The sequence below is a fragment of the Odontesthes bonariensis genome, chromosome 13, assembly GCF_027942865.1.
Source record: "Odontesthes bonariensis isolate fOdoBon6 chromosome 13, fOdoBon6.hap1, whole genome shotgun sequence".
In the NCBI taxonomy this organism is placed as follows: Eukaryota; Metazoa; Chordata; class Actinopteri; order Atheriniformes; family Atherinopsidae; genus Odontesthes; species Odontesthes bonariensis.
In genome coordinates, this window is record NC_134518.1 from 6,346,152 (window position 1) to 6,366,014 (window position 19,863).

The 19,863-nt window shown below is 40.0% G+C and overlaps 3 long non-coding RNA genes across 3 annotated transcripts; all 3 read left to right on the forward strand.

Annotated features, from left to right (window-relative positions):
- The first annotated feature begins 232 nt into the window (after positions 1-232).
- LOC142397126 (uncharacterized) lies at positions 233-707 on the forward strand. The gene is made up of 3 exons (XR_012772674.1): positions 233-367; positions 508-573; positions 684-707. It is a non-coding gene; the product is annotated as an uncharacterized LOC142397126 (long non-coding RNA).
- Positions 708-746: 39 nt separating this feature from the next.
- On the forward strand, positions 747-1,549 carry LOC142397127 (uncharacterized). Its single transcript, XR_012772675.1, has 3 exons — positions 747-822; positions 908-1,244; positions 1,517-1,549. It is a non-coding gene; the product is annotated as an uncharacterized LOC142397127 (long non-coding RNA).
- Positions 1,550-2,360: 811 nt separating this feature from the next.
- On the forward strand, positions 2,361-3,090 carry LOC142397128 (uncharacterized). The gene is made up of 4 exons (XR_012772676.1): positions 2,361-2,393; positions 2,549-2,637; positions 2,759-2,863; positions 2,984-3,090. It is a non-coding gene; the product is annotated as an uncharacterized LOC142397128 (long non-coding RNA).
- Positions 3,091-19,863: the final 16,773 nt, after the last annotated feature.

The following is a 19,863-nucleotide window of genomic DNA, read 5'->3' on the forward strand; positions in this document are numbered from 1 at the left end:
CTGCTGTGAACATGGCTTTGACAAACGTTGTCTTTGTTGGGATATATGTCACTGGCTCTTCTATGGACTATTTGCTGGTATATGCTATGCAGAAAGGATGGGGGCAAACTGAGGATCTTCTCAACAGTAAATATCAATCTTCAGGCTGTTTCGGTCCGTCAAAACATCTTCCCATAAACTGCCAAATCAGTGCTGCAGTCCTGTGTTGCATCCTTGATGAATGAAGACATTTTTTATGTTGATGCTGTGCTGACAATATTATATAATTGTGTAATCTTCACAGAGAGGATGACTTCTCACAAGCTGGAGTTCAGGAGTTAAACATTAGCTGCCCAGAGGAGACAGCTCTCCAGCAATTGGATGCAAGGTATGTTATGGTAGTAAGATAATGTGTCCAATCATTTCCAGAATATAACTAAGAGTAAATTCATGGTCTGTGCATTATTTCAGCGACATGTGGTGATGTAATATTCCCTAATTTCTGTGTGTGTGTTTTTGTCTTTTTAGCATGTCACCACTGGACCTGAACATTGATGTTGATGCAGATGAATTTAATGACATTCGAAACTCCATGTAAGTTGCTGTGTGGTGTGCAGAGATGTTTTTACTCTCCTGTTTGTGGAAAATTGTATTCATTTTGTGAATTTTTATATTGTTTTCTCTGAATTTCTTTTTTTTTATAGCATTGACTGGGAAGATGAAGATGAATCCTGATATGGAGACACTGTCAGTGTCATCATTAGAGGAAGATGCAACCAGGGAAGTGGACTCAGATGATGATGACAGTGACGATCCAGATTTTAGGCCTCGTATTTGTGTTAGGTAGTTTCAATACCTTCTAGCTCCACTTAGTCAAGTTATTGTGTTTTTTTATTGTAATTTCTCATAGCTGTTCTTATTACAACAGGACTGGCGGTGCTCTGAAGACTACAATTTGCTTGGAATCACTTCAAGAAATTAGCATGGAGGACACTGTACATGATGCTCCAGACAACGCCCCAGATCCAACTATGGCAGACATGTCAACACTCCCTGATGCACTAAAAGTCATGGTTGAGGATGACATAATTGGCCATCCGGCATCCATTGCATATCATGACAGCTTGAAGCAGCTTGCCGAGTATCTCCTTCTCCCTGTCAGCGTGTGTTCTGCCAAGGACCCAAATAGGAAGGGAGAGTGCCGGGCACCTGGACCATTCGAAATCAATATCAGGTCCAGGGGAACCGCTGCTGTCATAGAATGGGTGAGTCTTTATTTTGCATAAAAGAGTATTACATATATTGGGACATTTTTTTTTTTTTTAGGAATCAACTTTAACAAACATAAATGGAAAAGCTTATAACATAAGTGCTGTAGGGTGGAGGTTGTCAAGGAGAAGAAGAGAGCCTTTTAGGTCAGGAAACAAGGAGGCGACAAGGAGAGCTCCTTCAGCGACAGACTGAAAAAAAATAATGTGTAGTATTAATCATTGTAGTTGCTATAATGTGCTCTTTCTCCCTGCCTGCTTTTTTCCAGGTGTGTCCTCGAGGTCACACTGTTTGGAAGTGGGCTTCTCAGCCCATGTTGAAATATGGGATGGCAGTCGGAGACTTCATGCTTTCCACTAATATCCTGCTATCGGGCAACAATTACGCCAAGATCTCACTACTGTTCAAGTTTATGAAACTTGGGATGGTAGAGAGGTCGTCATTCTTCAGGATCCAGGACTCCTACTGTGTGGACACTATAAAGGAGTTCTGGGATGACAATAGAGCCGCAGTCATCACCCAGCTCAAGTCAAAAGGGCCTGTTGTAGCTCTGGGTGAGTTAGAGACACACGCATGTGTTCACAGATACACACACAAGCGCACATGCATTATTCATATGAAGCACAATATAATCTAAATGGATTTATTTCCAAGAGATGGTATTTGGCAAGCCATATGCATATTGATAGTAAGACCAAAAACTACACAAAATAAAATAGTTGAGTGTAGACATTGAAGAGTAGGATAAAGTATATTAATATTTTATCGGGGGATTTATTTGTAAGATACGAAGTGCTGGACTGACATATTGCACAATGGTTTTTCATAAAGTTGGATCAGCATAAAATGCCCTATTTGGGACAATGTTTTTATAACTTTTTCTCTGTTTTTGTTCTAATTTATTTTCAAAGGAGATGCTCGCATGGACAGTCCTGGATTCTGTGCGCAGTATTGTACCTATACTGCCATGGACAATGAATCCAAACAGATAATCTGCATGGTCAATATCGACAAGCGTGAGACCATGCGGAACTCTGTCATAATGGAGAAGGAGGGCTTCGTGCAAACATTTGAGAAATTACGTGAAGAACTCAACATTGAGGAATTCTACACAGACGCTCATTCACAGATATCAGCCCTCTTCAGTAAATTCATTATCTTCTTTTGCTGTAGGAGATTGTTTCAGCAATCCAACTTTGTGCATATAGTCCCATGACACAATCATCACTTACATTATTATGAATCGATAATGATTGGTATTATGATTTAGTATTTATCCTCAGACTTTTTTGTCCTACAGACAACAAAGGGAAATATAAAGATTGTGGTGTCCGACACACCCTGGACATGTGGCATGGGTCCAAAAGTTTGGGGAAAAAAATTCATGCAGTAAGTTCATGATCTCTCTGTAGATATAGCTGGATAAAAAAAAATAAAAATCATCTTTGCCAATTATCTTCTCATAAACCTATTTGACATCCCAAAAATGTATTTGTGCTCCATTGTCAAGGCAGGACAACAAAGGGGGTGCACCATCCTTCAGATGTGGAGTAAGGATGTTTGCAACCACTTCTGGTACTGTTGCAAAACTGCAGACACATATGAAGATTTCTTTGTAAGTATTATCAAAATTCATCTATCTAGGCCACACTCTATTGCTGAGTAGTTATTGGGCAAAAATGGTTTAAATTTTTATTGACCAAATTTTTCACAACGTGTAATTTTTTTACCATAGGACAGGTGGACTGGACTACTTCACCATGTGACAGGAGAACATGCGTGGGCCCTTGGTGCCTGTCATCATGGTCCCTTGGTGGAGGACAGAGAGAAGGAGTGGATCCAGAAGGGTTCAATGGCACACCAGAGACTGAGAGAAGTAGTCCTTGATGCACGCTGGCTAAAGAGCGTACACAAATATCTACATTTTAGGTATGTCAGCATAGTTCTATGTTCAACTTACTGTTTTCTCCTATGAAAATATTTCACTGTACTTCTGTATTTGCCCTGCTATTTCTTCATTTGTACTACCAGAGTATAAAGCAATTTTATCTTTCATCTGTGGTCTCAGGTCAACTGCAGAGTTGGAGTCCTTCCACAATCATATTCTCATGTATGCCAGCAAGAGCTTCTGCTTTTCACCGCCCGTGTACACTGCTCGAGTCCTGTTGGCTGGCCTGGACTACAATCACCACGTTGACAGACCAGTCAAGAGAAGGGCTGATGGCTCTATTCTGTATGTTTAATTTTATGTGGAAAAATTAAATACTGTACATTGTAAGATAATATGAATGTATCACTAAGCTTCTAATCTTTTCTCTAATGGCAGATACGGCAAGGTGTACAATAAAAAGTCCAGGAAGTGGAGCCTTTACGCACTAAAGGTGGAAAAGGACTACGGTTACATTGTGGACCTCCAAAGTGCAATTCTGCGGCACAGATTGTCCGTTGCTGGGGGTTTGCCACGGACTGCAAGGAAGAGGCCTGACGATCCCCGTCAACATGGGGTTCTGTCAGGTGTCCCGGCCCCATCAACGCAGGAGCTTTTGCAGAGACAACTCAGCAGAGGGCTAGGTGAGTTTTCTTGCAATATTGTAGCTTGATCACGAATATAATTATGTGCAAAAGTTAGCTTTAAAAATCATAATTTATGATCTAAAATAATTATCTAAACAAAGCCAAGGATGTAACACTTAGAAAATTGTCACAAGTGTTTGTTACTGTGTAAAATGGAAACAAAGTTGTACGTGTTGACATTGTGTCTCTAAAACGCAGTAATTATTGTCAGATGTGTAATTTTGATATTCTTCCTAAAGGTAAATCGCTGCCAAAGGAATAGATCGCCACATGCACAGCCTGACCAGTCGGTCGGCCATCCCTGGAAATATCTTTTGCATTTTTTTTTTTTTTTTTTTTTTTTTTTTTTACAATAAAAAGTGTTATACCACATTTGTTGTCATTATTCATTTAGAATGTGAGGTGAGAAATGTAATACCTTGTTTATGCATAAATTGTAAAGGAAAGGCATTTATCATTTTTAAAATTTTATTCAAACTTGACAAAATATAAATAACAATAAAAAGACAGAACTTTGGACAGTACAGACTGTAAACCTGAGTGCAAATTTTAAAGAAATATGTAAACACTAACAGTATGAATGGCAGGGCTCAAGAGCAGATGCTATTTATTGCACTGTGCTTACACCCTACTGGGGATGAAACCTTTGTACTGTCCATGTGGATCTGGGTAGCGGTCTCTAATTTTCCAAACACAGCAGCTAGGAATCACTACTCTGTGCCCAGCTCCCAGTGCCCCATATTGCCACACAACATATTGCCGGTATGCAGCATGGTGGAATTGTTTGTTGCTCTCCCCTGGGTTTGGAACATCCTCCACAGCCCGTACATTGTTCCAGATTCTTCTGGCAAGTCGCAAGACCCCCTCCTGCAAAATGTACGCTTCAAGGTGAGGCAGCGTGGAAATGCAGGAGTCGGGTTGTTGCCCACAACACTTTCTTTCCACATCTGTGGGCATCTCCCGGCAGTTTCGGCACACACACCAAGTGGGTTGACCTGGAGCTGGATGGCCTGGTGGAGGCACATCTCCTGATGTTGATGTGCAGGATATCAAACATGAGACTTGGGTCCCTTGTCAGGCAGATCTGCAGCAAGCGATGGGATTCTTGCAAGCTCAGTGTCTGAATTCTGGACTGTAAAACAATTCATCAAGAAGATTAGACTTTTTTGACAACTTTGTTGTCCTCTAAGAGGACTTTTATGTCCATAGTAGGCCTATATGGCAGGTCATCATTTATAGTTATTGATGATGTAGAGGTGCGAAAAATATTAATTAAAAATGCTATTTTAAATAGGTTACCTGCTCATCTGCCATTCTTGGAGCTTGCAGATTATCCACTCGCACAATGTCTTCATGTAGAAGTTGTTCTCCGGTCGCAGTCCGGACTGCGACCGGAGAACACCCCGTGCACCACCTCTTGCACGGCCCCATCTTGCTCGAGCATGAACTCGCTGTCCTCTTTGACCTGAAGACGTGCTCGGCTCCGGACTGTAGCTAGGATCAGAGCCGCTCTCGTCGTGGGTGCTCTAACAAGCAAAATAACAAAGACATATCTTTAAAAAAATCAAAAATCACGTTTGCCAGGGGAAAAAACGTTACGTTACATAAAGTGTGATTTAGCAGACGCTTTATCCAAAGTGCCGTACATTTGAGAGTTCCCTCTTCTAACAATGGCGTGGGGGTAATGGGGGACGGTGTTTATCATAGCAGCCTCGTGCAAAGTGTGGAAGAAATCTAACACTAAACTTCATGCTAAACATGACATGCTAGCTGGAGAGCTGAATCTGCAGCCTCTGGGTGTGCAGAGACATACTACGGTACTTTTTTTCTTTTTCTTTTAAATAATCGTTGCAATAATAATATAGTTTACTTACAGGTGAGAGTGAGACATGTCGTCAGTCCCAGCGTCAGATGCGCGTTCAAGTTTGTGGGGGCGTGGCTTTGGATGAAGCACTGACGGAATGGGGGGGGGGGGATCACAAGCATTTACTAAAATCAGCTCGAACACTGAAATAAAACCTGATCCCACATAATTGGAAGCATGTAAATTGATAATGTCTATTAAAATTCAGCTACTATGTTATATGGACATATAACTGGACACAGAATTTCTAAGGCCATGAGAGTCACACTGGTTCCCTCAGTTTTGAGGCCAGATGGGTGCAGCCCAGTGCCATACCAACTTCTGTGGTGGTTAGCACCACCCATGGGCGTCGCACCGTGGTTGATCGGGGTGTTTTGACACCCCCACTTTTACAGCAAGATAATTTCACCCCCCCCCCCCCCAATTTCCAAAGGTAAAGCCATTTGCCCACCCTCGTAGTGCACCAACATACTAAAATGGAGCGCACCTCAGCCCCCTTACGCTGCACGAAAAGGCATTGGTCAAACTGAACGGACATTCACCCAATCACAGACTGTTGTCCGTGACCCGGCCGCTGGCCCGGGAAATTTGATGTTACGTCAGAGACAAACTATATCGGAGCTTCTGTCACTTACCGATGGCTGACAGTGAATAAAATTGGGAAAAAAATAAAGAGAAGGAGGCCGCAGAGATGCCAAAAAGGAAGAGGCAGCAGAAAAATGACTTCTTTTTCAAGTGTGAAAGACTCAGTCTAACACCATAAGCCACCTCAGCGCTTTAGTGGGTCTGCTTCTGCACATGTGCATTCATCCCCCACTGAGTACTATCGAGCAGAGTACTACAAAGTTCTTGATGTGGTGGATGTCCAGATAAGAGAACGATTTGAGCAGGAAGGGATGAAAATGATAAGGAAATTGGAGCAAGTCCTCTTAACTGGAGAGATAAATGATGCTGTGCAAAAGTATCCAGAGCTCAATGCAGAGAGCTCAACTTGCGATGTTCAGAGTAAAGTGTGCCCAGAGATCCGTGGGCTCTTAGATCAAGTTGAGACACTCATCAGACTGCTTATTGTTGTGCCAGTGTCATCAGCTGAGGCAGAGAGAGGGTTCAGTGGACTACGGAGGCTGAAGACATGGCTCAGGAGCACCATGACGCAAACACGGCTGAACAGTGTGGCTGTGTGTCATATTCATAGAGAAAAACTGGACACAATGGCCAGAGAATTTGTGTCCCGCAGAGAAAGCAGGAAGAACCCTTTTGGTTTTTTGTGTTAGGTAATGTGGACAGTTTTTGAAAACTAAATTCTGTGTTAATAGTTTGAGATTTTCACCCATAATTGTTTTTTTGACGGGTGATGTTATTTTATTTTTAGTTGAAAATAATTTAAAACTAATTAAATCAAACATTGTGCAGGAGAGTGGATCACAGATTAAATTTGTTTTAATAAATATACATGTTCATAATGAATGACTCTAAGTTCATAATGACTGACTATGTTGGAAGAGCCTCTGAATACTGTCAGGGAGCATTAAATTGGGAGAGGGAAACAGCCAAAGGCAGGCAGGATGTGGCGCTCATGTGCCACCCCTGGAACACCCCCACATTTAAAATCACTGTTCCAACCCTGCCGTCGCCTCACAGCAAGAGGGGTCCTGGTTCATATCCCGGCTGGGGCATTTCTGTGTGCAGTTTGCATGTTCTCTCTGTGTGTGCATAGGTTCTCTCCAGGTATTTTGGCCGAAAAAAAATATATGTCAGGTTAATTGATCACTCTAAATCAGTGATACTCACTATTTTTTTCACAAGAGAATCAAGAGGAAGAGCCACTTTTACGACAACATACTAAGTCCCTTTTTGCAAATATGCATTTCTACATATAAAACATCCCACAAAAAAAGAAATAACACAGCCAATACATTTTCAATTAAGACCATATTTACCTTAATACTGGGATGAGCGGAAGCTGGCATGCATGTCCTTGACTTTCTTCATGTTGTATTTGTAGTTTGTTGTTGTAATCATAGTGAGACATTCAAGATGAATATGGTTTTTGTGCTGGTTTTTGCCCTTTTTTAATTAAAAACTGATCCATTGTGCCTGCATCTCGCGCTGGCTAAAGGAGCTAGCGTGCACTGCGGCCAAGTGTGACGGTGGTTTAAGCGGGCTGCGTTGCCAGGTTTAACAGTTCCCCCTTTCGGAAACACTATTAAAGGTGGGGTATGAGATGTTTTCTGGAGCATTTTTTATCATATTGTCTGAAAACCTCCTCACGACCCCATTGCACCCACTAAAATAGCATGTTTGGAGAAAAAAAAAAATATTTTAATCCATTTTAGAGGGTGTAGCAAGAGGAAATGTCTGACCAATAGAAGTAATGATGAGAGTTACTTCTATTGGATTCTGACATGCCAATCAACCGTCAGCCCCCCTCACCCCTCTCCCCTGCGCGTTCACAGACTCGTGACTCGTTCATGTGTTTTGAAGGCGTGGTTTCGAGGGGTGGGCTGAAGGGAGAGGCAAGGTTGTGTATTTTCAAAAATATAGCTTGCAGGAACCGTTTTTCCAAGATCTCATACCCCACCTTTAAGCCTTAATTGATACTTAATAAAAATACTTAATACTACAAAAACGCAAAATTAATAAAAATACCTAATACTGTGCAGTATTCGCTGTATGTTATTTGAAAAAATGTATAGTTATTGTTACCATATTGTTATACGCTACTATGCAAGTGCGAGCCACCAATTAAAGCTTGAGGAGCCGCATGTGGCTCGCGAGCCCCGCAATGAGTATCTCTGCTCTAAACTGACCCGAGGAGTGAGTGGGAGCATGGATGGTTGTTTGTCTCGTGTGGTCTTTTGATGGACTGGCGACCTGTTGCAATAAATAAATGATAAACATTGGTCATCAATATTGAACGAGATCAATTTCTTGAGATCACAACACATAAAGTATCAGAGAATACAATGTTTTTTTCTCAAGACCAAGTGATGATTATTGGGATCTTGAAAATGACTGGTTAAGTTAACAAATAATTTAATTGATTATTATTGTTGTCATGACAGACAAGAAGGATCTACCACAGTCAAGACATTTATGTGTATGGGGTTGAACATGATCTCCTGATTTAGCTTTCCACTGCTCTATTGTGCCACATGTGAACCAGAAAACTGTTTTCTTTTGGCACCAGTCCTGGATGGCAGCCAGTCCTTGCAGCTCCGTGATATATGTGTATTTTTGTCTTGTGTCTAAAGTTACTTTACATCATTTTTACTAACACAACCCTATGGTCAGGATGGAGGCAGGACCAGTCAACACAAGGAAGACCCTTCTACAATTCTGACAGTGTATCTTTTATTCATTATTATTTACATTCAGATTTAGTTTAAATATTATATAGATAGTATTAAAAACACAGTTATTTCTAATCCTGATTTAATTTATTCTGGTATGTGGTGTTACATGTTTAGACCACAAGGGGGGCGTTTCTTTGTTTATATGTCAGTTGTGAATAGGTCAAGGTTCGAATAGTAGAAGAAGAAAATTTTCAGTTAGGAAAAAAAACGTTTTCTAAGTGGAGAGGTGAACTTTTGTCGTTGTTTTATTGTACTGTGATAGTCTTTTTTGCATCAGTTAAAAACAGAAAAGACAATGAGAAGTAGGCTACTGCTTCGTTTTTACTAGAATCTGCTGCTAAGTTACCACACCAATACTTACTCTGGTGTGTGAGGAAGATTCTTCGTTTACAAGCACAAACTAGAATCTATCAGATAAATATGACTTAAACCAGCGTAATGCAGTTCCTTTAATCCCAATAATATGTTGTAGTCTCTGTAACAAAATGTTGTGATCAATCATATCAAATGCAGCACTGAGATCTAACAGGACAAGCACGGACACAAGTCCACTATCAGAGGCTAAGAGGAGATCATTGGTATCATTGTTCAATTCAATTCAATTCATTTTTATTTATATAGCGCCAAATACAACAAATGTCATCTCAAGGCACTTAGATAATAAAGTCCAATTCAAGCCAATTGGAATTCAATTAATTGTAATCATAATTATTCATAAAATAATCCAATTTGTTCATATAGAGCCAATTCAAAAACAATTTCCTAGCTAAGGAAACCAACAGATTGCACTGAAACTTTGTTTTCGGTCCAATCTCCCGTCCTGAGCGTGCCTGAGGCGACTGTGGAGAGAAACGACTCCCTTTTAACAGGAAGAAACCTCTGGCAGAACCAGACTCAGGAAGGGTGGCCATCCGCCTCGACCAGCTGGGGTTTGAGAAGACAGAAAGGGGGGGAGGGGGGAGGGGGGAGGGCCGCGGCGGCGGCGGCGGCACTGTAACACCATTCAAAGGATATCTGTTGGAACAGGGAAACACACATTAATGACCACAATAATGTCACATATACATAATATCATTTGAGAAATTGAACAGGGGAAAAAGAGACTGAAGTGAGGAAAGGTGTGACAGATGAGGCCCCCCAGCAGTCTAGGCCTATAGCAGCTTAATTATGGGATGTTTCAGGATCACCTGAGCCATTAACTATAAGCTTTATCAAAAAGGAAAGTTTTAAGCCTGGTCTTTAAATTGGAAAGGGTGTCTGCTTCCCGGACATTTACTGGCAGCTTATTCCACAAGAGAGGGGCCTGATAACTGAAGGCTCTGCCTCCCATTCTACTTTTAGTAACTCTGGGAACCTCAAGTAAACCTGCAGTTTGGGAACAAAGTTCTCTGTTAGGAAAATATCTTATAATGAGATCTTTAAGATATGATGGAGCTCGGTCATTAAGAGCTTTATATGTAAGGAGAAGAATCTTAAATTCTATTCTGAATTTAACAGGGAGCCAATGAAGAGAAGCTAACAGTGAAGAAATATTATCTCTCCTGTTAGTTCTCATCAGAACTCTGGCTGCAGCATTTTGGATCAACTGAAGGCTTTTCAGAGAATATGTGGGACAGCCCAATAATAAAGAATTACAGTAGTCCAATCTTGAAGTAACAAATGCATGGACTAGTTTTTCTGCATCACTCTGAGACAAGATGTTCCTGATTTTAACAATTCTACGAAGGTGAAAGAAGGCAGTCCTAGAAACCTGTTTTATATGCGAGTCAAATGATAAATTCTGGTCAAAAATAACTCCAAGGTTCCTCACTGTAGAACTAGAAGCCAAGGAAATACCATCTAGAGTAACTATATAGCTAGACAATTTCTCCCTGAAGCGCTCAGGTCCAAAGATAACGACTTCAGTTTTGTCTGAATTTAGAAGCAGACAGTTCTCATCCAGGTCTTTATGTCTTTAAGACATGCTTGTAGTCTGACCAACCTATTGGGTTCATCTGGTTTTATAGATAAGTACAACTGGGTATCATCAGCATAGCAATGGAAATTTATGCCATGCTGTCTAATAATGTTACCTAATGGAAGCATGTATAAAGTGAAAAGAATCGGTCCAAGCACAGAACCCTGGGGAACTCCATGACTTACTCTGGTGTGTGAGGAAGATTCTTCATTTACAAGAACAAACTGAAATCTATCAGATAAATATGACTTAAACCAGCCTAATGCAGTTCCTTTAATCCCAATAACATGTTCAAGTCTGTGTAATAAGATACTGTGATCGACCGTATCAAATGCAGCACTGAGATCCAACAGGACAAGCACACACACAAGTCCGCTATCAGAGGCTAAGAGGAGATCATTGGTAACTTTCAGCAGTGCAGTTTCTGTGCTATGATGCACTCTGAATCCTGACTGAAACTCTTCAAACAGATTATTTCTGTGTAAGTGATCACAAAGCTGAGCTGCAACTATTTTTTCAAGAACTTTAGACATAAAAGGGAGATTGGATATAGGTCTGTAATGAGCCAACACTTCTGAATCAAGAGTAGGTTTTTTAAGTAAAGGTTTAATTACAGCAACCTTAAAAGTCTGAGGTACATATCCTGTCAACAAAGACAGAATGATCAAATCCAATATGGAAGTGTCAATTAATGGGAAAACCTCCTTGAACAGTCTGGTTGGGATTGGGTCTAAAACACAAGTTGATGGTTTAGAAGAGACTATTGCTGTTGTTAGTTCAGAGAGATCAACTGGTCAGAAGCCGTCTAAATACAAATCAGGTTCTAAAGATACTTCTAAAGCTGCTGTACTTGATGATACATCACTGATAATAGTGGGAAGGACTCCATCAATCTTCTCTCTGATAGAAACAATTTTATTAATAAAGAAGCTCATGAAATCATCACTGCTGAGAGTTAAAGGAATAACTGGCTCAGCAGAGCTCGGACTCTTAGGGCCATTTCAGACCAGGGCGGCAAAGCGTGGCGGAACGGAAGCGATTTTCACCGGCGGAGGTGAAAATACATGGAAACAGATCTGTCCTTGCACACCGACGCGGCGGTAGTCGGGCGGTAGCGGCGCGGAGACGCCTCCGTCCCGCGCTGCTTTTGGAAAATAGAACTCGAGCGGAATTTGGACGGCAGCGGCCGGCGGCGGCCGGCGGTGTCCCGTTGAAATGAATGGGGAATGCAGACAGGGCTGGAGCAGAACTACCGCGGCCGCGGACTGTCCGGTGTGAAAAGCCAAGTTGAACACACCGCCTGATAACCGGCGTAAGACTGCCGTGGTTTCGCTGCCGCCAAGCCACGCTCTGAAATCGGCCTTAGTCAGACTGGCTACAGTGCTGAAAAGAAACCTGGGATTATTTCTTATTCTCTTCTATCAATGATGAATAATAAGCAGTTCTAGCTTTACGAACGGATTTCTTATACGTTATTAAACTATCTTTCCAGATAATTGAGACTCTTCTAAATTAGAGGAACGCCACTGTCTCTCCAGCTTTCTTGCAGTCTGCTTTAAAGCACGCAGCTGTGAATTATACCAAGGAGCCAACTTCTGACTGATTACCTTCCTTTTCAGAGGGGCAACATTGTCCAGTGCTGTACGCATTGAAACTATAGTGCTGTCAACAAGAGAGTCAAGTGCTGCTGGAGTAAAGTTTAGGTAGTCGTCCTCTGTCATATCTGCACATGGCAGTGAGGAAAAGGATGATGGAATTAATTCTTTAAATCTGGTTACAGCATCCTCTGATAGACACCTTCTATTTGTAAATTCCTTATAGTCAAGTCTGTATAGTCAAGTAATGTAAACTCAAAGGTTATCAGAAAATGGTCAGATAAGACAGGGTTATGAGGGAACACTGTTAACTGTTCACTCTCAATGCCATAAGTCAGCACAAGATCAAGGGTGTGATTAAGGCAGTGAGTCGGTCTGTGAACACTCTGAGAAAATCCAATAGAGTCTAATATAGAATTAAAGTTAATATTTTGGCTGTCATTTTCAACATCTACATGAATATTAAAATCACCCACTACAATGACTTTATCTGTACTCAGCACTAACTGGGATAAAACTCTGAGAATTCAGACAGAAACTCAGAATAAGGGCCAGGTGGACGATACACAACAACAAACACAAGAGTTTTCTGTGATTTCCACTTTGCGTGGGAAAAACTGAGAATCAGAGATTCAAAAGAGCTCAAACTAATCTTGGGTCTGGGACTGATTAGTACCATTGTTCCTGGTTGTTTCTGACAAACATGAAGTGAGCACAGCTCTGTCTCTCTTGTGGCACTGAACAACATTCTTGGTGCAAGCAGGCACCCCGAGGGTGCACGCTCCAGCAGAAACCACAGCACCTTGCAACAATTTCTACACTACTCACAGTTAACTTTTCAATTTTGTTTGGCAAATTGCTGTTCATTCTGAGACTTTCTCCTTACCCGTTTCATGCACTGCCACCAGTTCTGATTTAATGTGCCATCATGCTCCCACACTTGATTTGTCAGGAAGCCGCTCACTTGATTTCTTACTTTTATTTTAGGCTCATGACCTGTTTCTGTTTGTTTTTGGAGTTCCCTTTTTAACTGCTGAAGTTAACTTTAATGTTATGTAAACTGTGACACTGAAGCATTTCTTACTGGGGCTCTGCTGGCTGATATGCTTTAATTGGTGAAGGCTTTTCACTAAAAACATTTTTTTATTTTTATCACAGTGGAATTTTGAGGGTTCTTGTGGTTGGTAATAATATGGATAAAGGCAGAGATATGCATGCATCTGCTCACTTTGCCGTGGGGCTCATGTTTCATTACTTTATTTCATTACATATCACATAAGGAGAACACAAGACAGAGGAGGTCATTAAAAAGGTGAGAAATGAATGTGAACTATCTAATTTTGAAACTGAGTTTGGTCCAGAATTTTGAATGGTGAACTAACAAGCTAATTTAGTTTTAATTTATGTGAACAGAATGAGTTCTCTTGGCTAAAGTGGGTTGCACTTATTCTGTTTGGCACACAAACTATTATCCTCCCCTGAACCCATTTCTCCAATTTTCTTATATGAATTTGAATTTCTTGGATGGTTTAATGAACATTTAATGGATTTATTTGTTTTTGTGTTTGATTTTTGGTATTTCGACATGATTTGATTATCATTCAGTTTGACTACAGTGAGTTCATTGCTAACACTAAAACAGTTTTTGTTACTTTTGCCATGTTGATTTATAATTGAAAGGACTAAATCTTTTATTAAGCAATTATACTGTGAAGTTAAATAGCTGACAAATAGTGCAAAAGTTAAAAAAATAGGTGTTTTTTAGCTATTTTTCAAAGGTTTAAATAAATGCTATTGACATTAAAATTGCACCGTCTATCATGACTGAATTAGATACATACAATGTTTAGTCAAAACGTTCAATTCTATATTCAGAATGAGTTTCCAGCAACATACTCAGTTTGTTACTCATTTGTTGGGTATCAGAATTTTCTGGATGAAGGTCAGACATCCTTCGATATGTCTGGGGGTACAGGATTTGTCTGACACACAATATTTACACAGCACATTGCACATTCTTTGAATATGCCTCTTATATTCCCAAACATAAAACTTACAAGTTATAAGAATGTGGCACCCCATGCTTGCTTCCATGAGACAAGAACGTGACATACACACCTTCAAGGAACAAAGCAATCTCTCTGTCACATTTTAATGCTATATTTGAAGAAAATTAATAAAAAAAATTAAAAGAAAACAACAACAAATAGCAGTTAAATACAGGAATAATCTATAATAATAAAAAAAAAAATTTAAAAGACGAGATAGTGTTAGCTTGTAGAATTCTTTGTAGTAGTGTTGTGCGGATCGATACTTAAGTATCAATATTTGTGAACTCAAACGTGTCTGTTTTAGGATTGATATGTTATTCAAAGTACAGTATTGATACTTTCACAAATCTGCACTAATTTTATGTTAACAAGTACTTTCCAATGCGGTACATAGTCATTTCATCATTTACAGGACCTATTCCCCGGTGGTTGGCAGGGACTAACTCACATCTTCTTCTGACTGTGGGGGGAACTACGGCTGTATCATTGCACCCCTTATTTGATTAATTAAAGTACAGCACACAACATGAAAAGGTGAAGAAAAGGTCAAAATTATAAACTACATTGCCATTAACATTCAGGAAGTCACCAGAAACATAACTTAAATATGTTATCTCTTGATCGATTTTAATCTTTATTTGAAACACCCAAGTGCAAAGGAAATGGGTTTCAATCAGTTCACTGACAAACTGCATTGCATTTAGGAAAGGTGTGTAAAGTTATTACTGGGGCCAGCAACCCAATTGGATCATCTCCTGGCTCTTTTGGGCTTTAGCACTCTGAGATTTGCATCCATTGGATTAGACTAAAGAACAAAGGCATGTGGGGTTAGTCTGGTGGTCCCTAATTTAAGAATTAGTTCATGTTTTCTTTTGTTTTAGTTAAAAAAAACAACAACAACATTTACGTAAAAAAATGAATAACTTCATACACATTTTATATGGATTCAATTTAAAACTGATACTGGTAACAGGCTGCTTAACCTCATGCTTGAATATTATCCACTGAATCTATTTACAAATATGGTATAATTATATGTGGTTTCCTTGGGTATGATTAGTTTTTCATTGTCTCATCTGAAATGAAGAAAATTAAAACTTTGTTCTCTTCTACAACAGCTGTGTGTGTAAAGTGTAGGAAATGTGTGTGTAAAGTTGCTAAATGTGCATGCTTGTTCTGTTCTGTTGGAGTTAGTGCTCAAACTAAGTCTAGTCATCTCTCAGTGGACTCTCAGCTGTTCTCGCATCTTGGCTGGGTCAGCTGAGAAGGTGTCCCTCGCAGACTTTTTGTGTTGCAAGAGAAACACAGAGAAGGATCGGGCCCCAGGCAGGCCTTGATCCTGTAAGAGGGCAGGGGGACTGCAGGAAAAGGAGCTGGGAGACCTCTGTCCTTACTGAGTGGATCAGAGGGCGTGGTTACCTGGAAATGAAAGCCAGGGACTTTCAGAGTAAAATCCAGATTCCTCCACAGATGAATGACTTCAGTTGGGAGGTCCCCAACACTGCTGTAATTTTCAAAGTCCTTTTAAATATTGGATGGTCAACTGTCAAATTTGTCTTGTGTCCCTTTGGCCTATGAGTTGCATCTACATTTGAAATTTGTTTTTTAAAACTCCTTATCACACAGCATTTTATTCAAATGAAACCACATGGAAACTAAATAATCTGTTCAATATGATGTGCATGTTTCCCCTCGTCATCAGATTTCGGAGTTCAAAAAGGCAAGATCTCTCTGTTGTGTCTCATTAGTATTTCAGAGTCATTTCATCAGATGGTGTGTGTGTGTGTGTGTGTGTGTGTTATTCATCAACCTGATTAGTTTCTGATCCTCTCTGATTACAACATCTGGGACCTGTTACTAGCATACTAACCAACTGGCTTGGCTCATTACAAACATGGTTATAATTGCGAGCAATGGCCGTGAAAAAAGTGATGACATGGAGCACAATGTTACTGTATATGAATACAATTAACAACTATGTTCATGTAATTAAATTCTGTGTGGCAGATGTTCCTGAAGAAACATTACAAGTGAAGAAAAGAAAATACCTTAAAAGTACTTAAGAGTAACTATAGTGTTATTGCAATGACTGGAGGAATAGTTCCATTATGTCTGTGTTTACAGCATTAAATTGCATATCAAATACCCAGGTTTTGATAATAGTTACTTGTGTAAACACACTGTAAGATCATGATAGCGACAGCCAGCATAACACAATGTCCTCAGACAAACATTCATAAACTAACCCTTCACTGGCATTCTGTTGAAGCATTGATGGTTGAACCTTTTCTCTTTTTTCCCTTGTGTCTTGTAAACATTCAGAGTGTCTTACTGTCATATCCAAGAGCTCGAATGAACTCATGCACAGAACTCGCAGGGTAAAAGTTCAACAGGTTTATTGACAAAAGATGTTAAAACAAGCAAAGAGGCAGTGGTAGTCAATTCCAAAGTGTGGGGTAAAACTAAAGGTAAGTCCACAATTTTCCTTCTACACGGTTTTTCTCCAAAACCGTCTCTCCAGTATCTCCAAACATCTAGGGCTTCTATTCAGAGGAAAGATAGTAAAAAAAAAGATATAAAAAAAGATAGAGTTTCCAGATAAACTTGAGCAAGTCAACAGAACCTAAAGAGCCACCCACACTACCGCAGTTCATGCAACGATCTGGCACCGGCTGGAAGATATCTTCAGCCTTAAAGTGATAGTTTGGAGTAGATTCACCCTAGGGTCATTTGAACCGTGACATCCAGCCAAATAGCCCACCCGAAGTTTTTCCGATATTGGCTGAACATCAGCTGAGTTACTGAGTTATCCCGAATAGCTTAGTACAAGCGCTAATGGACCCTGGCAGTATCTCCAAAATTACCACACTAAAATCACATGCCATGACACCAAACTTCTACAGTAGTACAAATATGGTCTGTACTCACAAAACGATGCATAGTGTACATAGTCCAGGAGTTTATTATTATCAACACAAGCCTAATAGCTTCTCAGCTGATAAAGCTGCGTCAACGTCACTTCCTTGATCTGGGAGCTTCAAAGTAAGATGAGGGTTGATCTACTACTGTAGACAACAAAGTATATGCTATATTCTACATGATTTTTTATGAATTTTTATGTTGTAGAGTTGTGAATTTATTTTATCAATGGAGAAATTGAGCAGCCTTGCTTTGTTGTCTACAGTAGTAGATCAACCCTCATCTTACACTGAAGCTCCCAGATCAAGGAAGTGACGTTGACAAAGGTAGTCCGGCTAGTTGGCTGGGGTTTAAAAAATAAAGTGTCTTGCTTCTCAAAAAAATATGCGTTCAAAAGAGTAATACATTTGCATCACAAAATCGTCCATACAGAAAAGGTCAGACCTCACATCGCTTGGCGCTATTTTTGCCTCCGTTGATATCAATGCGTTCAGCCACCTAGCGATAGCTCCACCTGTTACGGTGTTTACTACTCGGAAGCAGGGGAATGCTCGGTCTGCTCTTCGGTCTGCACAGTTTACACAGCCCGTAGTGATACAAAGGTAGAGAGAAATAGCGCCAAGCGATGTGAGGTCTGACTTTTTCTGTATGGACGATTTTGTGATGCAAATGTATTACTCTTTTGAACGCATATTGTTTTGAGAAGCAAAACGCTTTATTTTTGTGGCCCCAGCCAACTAGCCGGACTACCTTCGTCAACGCCAAAACTCGGCTGGAACTCGGCTCACAGGACGGAGCGGGAGGTAAGTCAATGTTCATAAATGATATTGCTAATATGGGATGTCATACAGCTTCATGTCAAAAGAGGCGAACTATCCCTTTAAGCTGAATTCACACTTCAGTATCAGTTTGATGCAGATTTTACACATCTGAAAGGGAGCTGAACCTTTGGGAGCATTTGCAGTTGTTCAACATGTGTCTGCTGGTCTGCTGTTAAGATGGCCACAACCAAAAAATCAACAGTTTTTCTGTTACTGCTTTCAACAACTATGTGTGGCAGCAAAGTTACTTGATGTAACTCTGGTTCCATGAAAATACAGGGGGGCTAATAAATGTTGAACAACAGTCAATACTGAAACTACTGCAACGTGTCTTACTTATCCGGGGAGGTGCGGGGGAAGGGAAGGGAAGGTGAGGTATATATTGGTACACTATTTACTTTATGTCCTGAGCAGAAATACAGATTTATTTCTAAACAGGGGAGGCACCATGCGGTCAGTCACATGCAATTCCTGACATCCTTCCTTCAGCAGTTCAAACCCTCTTCCATGTTCCACATGAATCTTGGGCTATGAAGCCGCCTTGGCCGACTCATGTGAGCTGCAGATTGTTGGGGAAAGTGAGACTGAGATAAATATGAGTAACCACTCTCATTGAGCCTTAACCTGTGATTCCCCATGAGTCAGTTAGAATCGAGGAAGCTTCTTAGACGAAGGCTGACCATCAAAAACCAAAAGTTTCTTTCTACCTAAGCCAATCCGTTTGCATTGATAAAAACTATTTCTGATTAAAATGAGTTGAAGAAACTATGCATGTCAATGCATTCAGCTGAAATTTGCCTTCCTGACAAGAAGAGAAGGACTGAAATGTCAGGAGCTGCATGAAAGAGCCGAATGTGAGTGTTCTACTCTTCAATGAGATTCTTTTCACAGTACCTTGTTTTGCTCATTCTTTTTTAACAGTGTTCATGATGGCCCTATAGTGATGCGGTACATACTGTGTCCTTTCCTCTGCATGGTAGGTAACAGGAGGAAATTGAATAACACAGCAAAACTGTACAAAGAGCATTTAAGATTTTAGAGTATACAGCAAAACAGTTTTTTGTTGTTGTTGTTTTTTTTCTACAAATTACTCTATATCCATTCAATTTTTTCAAATCAAATAGCAATTTTTGCAAGGTTAGACATTGTACTATTTTCATTTTTTTAAAAATAGTGATATCATGGTCATTTTGGAAAATACTATGCGCTGGGAAACTTAAATAACAAAGAAATCTAACATTGATTTAGAAAACTTCTAAACCCCATATTGGATGGGGGATAATGTTCTTCCACATAATAGTTGGTTTAATCGCCACCAGTTTGTGTCTAAGTTTGATTGAACTGTAAAAGAAAAAATATTCATTTCTTGATGTTTTGATTTTGAGCAAAAAATTCTAAGCAGTGATTGTTTTATAATTACTGATGATTATCATATTATTATTGAACTATTATTGATACTTTATGTTGAAATAAAATGA